Raw genomic sequence first — 6,890 nt, 5'->3', positions numbered from 1 at the left:
AACCCCCTTTTTTTAAGATCCCTTTTTTTAGAACAAGGGACTTGACAGTGTGCTTTGTTGATTTATTTTTTGGTCAGAGACTTTGGGGTTTATTTTCTAAGATATGAGTTCTGTTAAAGAGGGGAAGGTGCTATCTTTGAGAAGGTGCTAAATAAAGAAGTATAATCTTTTTTTAAAATTGGTTGCTATGGGCAACAGCCCATATTTAATAGAACTCCCATATGAGCATATTTTCTCCTTCTAATCCAATCTGGAAGACAAGATCAAGAGTGCGACCAATTGTATGTGTAGCAGAGGTAATGAGTTGTGTAAGGACCAGAGCATATATTGTGCCATGCATTTAAATACTCAAGTGTCTACAATTGTGTAGAAGTACTGGCAGGGAAGCAGTGAATGAGTAATTTCCACTGGGTATACCTTAAGTTTAAATGCTTTTTTTTTAAATATAGGGCCTTATTCTAGTTCACTCTTAGAGGCAACTTCTTTCTAAAATGGACAAAACCATGTGCATTGGAGGTGGGGCAGATATAACATGTGCATAGAGAGTTAGATTAGTGTGGGGTTTTTCTTCAAAGTGAGATCTATATTGCAGTTTAAAAATAAAGCAGTCAGTATTTTCCCTGCACAGAAACAAAATAACTCACCCAAATCTAATTCTTCCTGCACCTGTTACATTGGCCCCCTGCAGTGCACATGGTTTTGTCCATCTGAGAAGGAATTGCCTCTAAGAACGAACTAGAATAAGGCTCATATATTGAGACAGTCACAACAGCAGAAGGCAATTAAATACATAACATTATCAGTATCAAAATCAGTACAAAATGAATGCCTAATAAAATTTTGCGTATTAAATAGTCTAGGATCTTTCTTGGGCAATGCTTCAGTTTGTTGTATGCTGAGACAGATTATGGGGGAGATTCTCAACTAAAAATGCGGTAAAAACCCAGTTTTTGGGTTTTTACCACATTTTGGGATGCTCTAAGCATCCCCCGCCGGGTTGCCGCGACGCGGGGGGCATCGCCAGAAAAATCTGGTGATGCCCCATAGAAGCCTATGGGCTTCTAACGCAACCCACCGCCGCCCTGCACCGACCCCCCCTCACCTGTGTTTGGTCAGCACAGAGCTGTGCTGCCCGGACCTGTGACCTCCTCTTTCCTGCACTATGATCCTCTTCCGGGTGCAGGGAGGAGGAGAGCCCGGCACAGCAGCAGCAGCTCCGGGTAAGGGAGGGAGGGGAGAGCCGCCGGGGCCCGATCAGACCCGCTGACTCTCACCGCAAAGGACAGCTCTTAACGCAAAAACTGTCCTTTGCCATAATTATCGCATATGTTCGAGCATATGCAATACTTATGTCGGCGATGAGCGGCGAAGGGGGGTGGAGCTGAGCTGCAGATGTTTGAACATCCCCCCCTATGTGTTGTATTTCTTCTTCAAAGCTGAGTTGGTGAAGTAGAATAAATACTAGGGGGTGCACGGAGGCTGCCCCAGCCTCCGTGCACCCCCTAGTGTGCAAATTTGTATAATATGTGCTAATGTTCAGACTGTAACCCACACAAGGACAAGACTTGGAGTATTATATAAGAGAACCTGGTTATAAGGGACTTTTGGAGGAGTCTGATGGCACAAAAGGGGCCTATGACACAAATGGAGAACCTTGAGGGATTGTATGGCACAAAAGGAGCACCTAAAGCTAATGGAACACCAGGGACAACTGGTGTGGTCTTAAAGCAGAATAAGGCACTGGGAGGAGTGTGACCGTACAAGGCCACTTGGGGAATTTCTTGTCACAAAGGGGCACCTGGTGGGCACTGATCGCACAAAAGGGGCCCTGGAGAAATCTGATGGCACAAAATCTATACCTGGAGGGATCTAATGGCAAAAAAGTTGCACCTGGAGAAATCTGATGGCATTTAGTGAGATCTTATGGAAATCTAGGTGTATCTTGAGAGGTCTTATTGCACACTATGGACACCTGTAGGAGTCTGATGGCACACTAGGATAAGCTGGACATGTCTGATAGTACAATAGCCTTCTTTTTCTCTTTTCATTATTTCTGTTTTTTTTCCTGGCTTCTGGCACTGCCTTCATTCTGTATCCCCTTATCCTAAAGCTCTCACAGACATTAGACATCATCACATTCTGATTTTTCATTCACCATTGATTCCGTAGCAAGTTAATAAAGAGAGGGGTACCGATGAAAGCTGAGCTTGGTTATCAGTATCATTAGAGGGTGGACTGGCAGGACTAACAAGGTCTCTGGTATCCCACAATGGACAATGTCCGTGTCACCCTCATTACAGCCCTGATTTTAGGATGTCCCTAAATTTTTACAAGATTACATTATTTTTTGTATCATTTAATAATTTTTTAAAGTCAACGATACACTATGCAGTGAATACATTAGCCCTGGTCTGGCCAACCTATGTCTCCAGCATGCATTGCACTGTTTTGCTAATAGGAAATGCTAAAACTGTGGCAAGCCATGTTGGGATGTGTAGTTTTACAGCTGGAGAGCCACCAGTTAGGCAGGTCTGTATTTGCATCTTATACCCTTTTTACACCAAAACGCCGGGTCACACCCAGGTTTTGGACCCAGCTCCAACCCAGGTGCGATGCGGTGTTTGTTACCTCCCTGGCGGAGGCAGTTCCTGAGCTGGCACTTGGAGATGATGTAATCTCCAAGCACAGGAAATCCACCAGCCGAGACCCCCGCAATGTCATCGCCGTGCTGGAGGTAAGCCCAGCACCAAGGTAAACTGCTGGGCTGCCCCCAGCCTCCGTGCACCCCCTAGCCCCCAATTTGAATGAATGCCGCACACAGGGACCAGGGTAGGATTCGCAGGGAACTGGAGCCATGGGGTTTCTTTAGTACCCCTTTTACACCGACCTGGGTCCACAAGGTGTAAAATGGGTATTAGTTTGCAAAAGTGGTGCAAGTGCAATGAGTTTCAAGTCAATGTATGTAATAGATGGAAACTAAAGACAAACTTCCCAGTATCACACCTCTATAAATTTCACCAGGAGATGGACAGATGTTCTTATAATATGCTCTGACCAATCACAGTGGTTCATTCATGCCTCTGTTCACGAGTGACCTCTCATTATCCTCAGGCTCGAATCGGGAGAAGTTATCCAATGTGTAACATATTTTCATTATGACAACTACAAGGAGTAGTTACATACATGCTGTATGGGGGTAGCCCTTTTCTGAGAGTCACTTTTTATATGCTGCAGGAGCTGGGACCTGACAGAAGCGCCGGCCGCGGCAGGAAGTACTGTACACGGGGAGGGCGCAGGGTACCGGCCGGAGGCAGGGGCAGACGGCAGCGGGTAACTATAGCCCCGCAGACCCCCCGGCACCCACACCTTCTCAGCGCCTCCCCGCCACCGCGGGGGCTGCGGGGCTATAGTTACACCACTGTTTATGAGTAAAAGTTAAATAGTATTGCTGTAACTGATGTATGAGTAATAGGGAAATAGTATTGCTGTAACAGAAATACATTTATTAGATTATATTGTTTTTCTAGTACAGTTTTAAAGTGAATATTTATATTGGCTGCTGCAGTTTACAGTAGCCTGTTTTGCCCTCTATCACCCCTGTAATGTAATGTGAACTGTTTTCATCATGGTTTGTACAATCTTTCAATATGTACCATAATATGATCCAAAGAATAAGACATCTTTTTTTAATACACATGCGGCAAAGGGAGGACACAGTAGACACATATTATAGATTATTATGTAATTATGAAGGTTTAGTTTTTCTGCTTGATCTTTCCCACTGGGTTTGCAGCTGAACTATTGCATTAGATTGCCATAGTAGCATTCAAATAAATTGTTTATCCAGCCACAAGAAAGGGGGGAACTCATGGGAAATAAATGATTTCATAAAAGCAGTATATTGCAGAAAGCGTGGGTTATAAGAAACAACGGTTCAAATGTAGTTAGGTGTCATTTTTTTAGACAGCTATAAAATTGCACCAAACTGCACATGTGAAATGTGCAATTTTTAGCAAAACTCAGAAATGTATTTATTTTTATTTACAGTATTTACAGTTTCTTTTATAGGGCCTTATTCTGGTTGGTTCGGTTGGATGCGTGCTTTCGGACAGGAACCGAGTGTTATTAGCCCCGCCTTCCGTACGGATCGCTCACACCGTCCGAATGCGGTAAGATGCCGACCGAACGGACTGCAAGTGGATTTTTCATGTGCCCACCTCCTCCATCTGTGGGAACCTCCCCCATCTTTCGATGGTCGCCAACCATCGAATGCTAAACCGAGTGGTCCAGATGCTCCAGACCACTCGGGCATTTCTCAGTGCAAAAGCAGGGATATGTGTGGGCAGCTGGCATCCAGCTATGTCATATGTCCGCCCCCCACACGTGCGTCACGGCCGCATTACCATACGTACGCCCAGCGTTTTCATGGGAACGCCCATGAAACGCGGGGCGTACACATATGGTAATGAGCCCAAATAGCCCTTCACGCCCCTCTCCACCCCCTGTTCGGATTGCTAGAGCCGATCGTTTTCTGCACAGAATTCAAGCCATATTTGGACGTGCGCGGCGTTCGCACATGCTCAGATAAGCCTCTGCACATGCGCAAACACCAACCATCGGCCATCCGTCCGCATTCGGAACCATCCGAGTCAACCAAAATAAGGCCTATAGTGCAGCAGATTCCATTGCGCTTTACAATTGTAGACAGTGATAAAACAAACTGGGTAACAACAGACAGACTTGGAGGTAAGAGGGCCCTGCTGCAAGCTTTCAATCTACAGGGACAAAGGAGGGAAACACAAGGACAGGCACCAGTAATAGCATAGCTTGTAGGTCCAGAAGGGAAGCTATAAAATACATAAGTGCCTCAGAGGGTTATGCATATGGAACTAAAATATGATAGGCTTGCCTGAAGAGGTGAGTTTTCAGGTAACACTTGAAAGTTTGAGGCTAGTAGGGAGTCTTATTGTGCATGGAAGGGCATTCCATAGGATGGGAGCAGCCCGATAAAAGTCCTGTAATAGTGAATGAGAGCTAGTCGTGCAGACGAAAGACGCAAATATTTTGTGATCAGTAAAGAGATATATGCTGGTGCAGTATGGTTATGGATTTGTATGCAAGTAAAAGTATTTTATATTGAATACAGTAAAACACAGGTAACCAATGGAGGGACTGGCAGAGCAGATCAGCAGATGATGAGCATCTTGCTACGAAGATCAGCCTAGCAGCAGCATTTAAAATGGATTGCAGTGGCGAGAGTCTGTTCTTGGGACGATCAGTTAGGAGACTATTGCAATAATCAATGCGGGATATACTGAGTGCATGGATAAGAGATTTAGTAGTGTCTTGTGTGAGATACGGTCGTACTTTGGATATGTTTTTTAGATGCATGTAACATGATTTGGAGACAGATTGAATGTGGGGAACAAAGGACAGTTCAGAGTCGAGGATGACCCCTAGGCAATGAGTTTGTGAGGTAGGGTAGATTGTCGAGTTGTCAACAGTTATGCAGATACAGTATCAGGATGGTAACTGTTCTTGGCTGGTGGGAATATAAGTAATTCCGTTTTGGAAATATTGAGTTTTAGGTGGTTAGAAGACATCCAAGATGAGATAGCAGAGAGACATTCAGAGACTCGGCCCAAGACCACCAGTGACAATTCTGGGGTTGATACATAGATTTGAGTATCATCCACATACAAGTGATACTGAAATCCGAAAGAGCTGATTAGTTTGCCAAGAGAATGTAATTAGGTGAACATTTTTGGACAAAGTGAGAAATCACTTGCGATTTTTAGTAATGGGAATGTGTGATTTTGTATAGCTTATACATAGGCTTTCTTTATACAATTATGCGTAATCCTATGAAACAAATTTCTTTCTGTGGGGTATAGCGAGAGTCGTCTATTGTCAGGAATCTTAATCTCTCCCAACTCTTGGGTTCACTAACACTAACAAAAAAATACTAAAATCATTGAGTAATCTTTTGATTAACATGGTCTATCTACTCTCTTCTCTCATTCATTCCACATAATTTCTGAAAAGCACTTCTCAATTCTCCTTTACCTCCCAGAGAATTCTTAAAGAAGTATAATAGAGAGAACGAGCTTTCCTTGCAGGGGGAGTTTTTGTGATTTTTGGGGTTTACATTTGTGATTTTCATGGTTCCTATGAGAAAACATCTGGATGCGATTTGTAAAGTGTACATTTTTAGACAGGCCAAAATGCAACTATTACATGTGCGATTTGCGGTAAACATGCGATTTTGGCCATTTTATGCCTAAAAACCGCACATTACCAAAAATCGCATTTTACTACATTTGGCCCAATGTGTTTTATGGCTATCTAAAGCCAAGTGATTCAATAGTGCAATAAAGCAATGTTCCATTTCATATAGTACACATTAAAATAAATATAAGAAATGTAAAATAAAAATGACATTAACAAACTTGAATCTCTCTGAAGGAAAATGTATTATTAATAAGTAGAAATGCAACTGTAAGTTATATAGTGGTTAATTCTTCCTCTCTCCCATTTGGGAGGGAGGAAGAGAGAAAGATTGGAGGGAGGGAGTGAGAATGTCAGGGAAAGAGAGAAAGAAGGGAGAGGGGAGAAGGTCAGAGACGGAGGTAAGAGAGAAATGGGAAGCATGGACAAAGATGTGGGGAGGAAAGAGGTAGAGGAGAAAGAGATAGACTATGGGCAGAGAGCGATAAAGAGAGGTGAGATTGAAGTGAAGTGAGAGTGTTGAAAGAAAGATGGGGCAGGGGGAAGAGTGATCAGGGGAGATATAAAGGAGATAGAGGGGGCAGGGGGAGGGAGAAAAAAGAGACAGCAGGTGATAGGGTTTGAGAGAGTGCAGTGGAAAGAGAACAAAGGGAGAAAAAGAG

This window comes from Crinia signifera, chromosome 1, assembly GCF_055691185.1.
Source record: "Crinia signifera chromosome 1, ASM5569118v1, whole genome shotgun sequence".
Lineage (NCBI taxonomy): Eukaryota > Metazoa > Chordata > Amphibia > Anura > Myobatrachidae > Crinia > Crinia signifera.
This window is presented reverse-complemented; position numbering follows the sequence as displayed.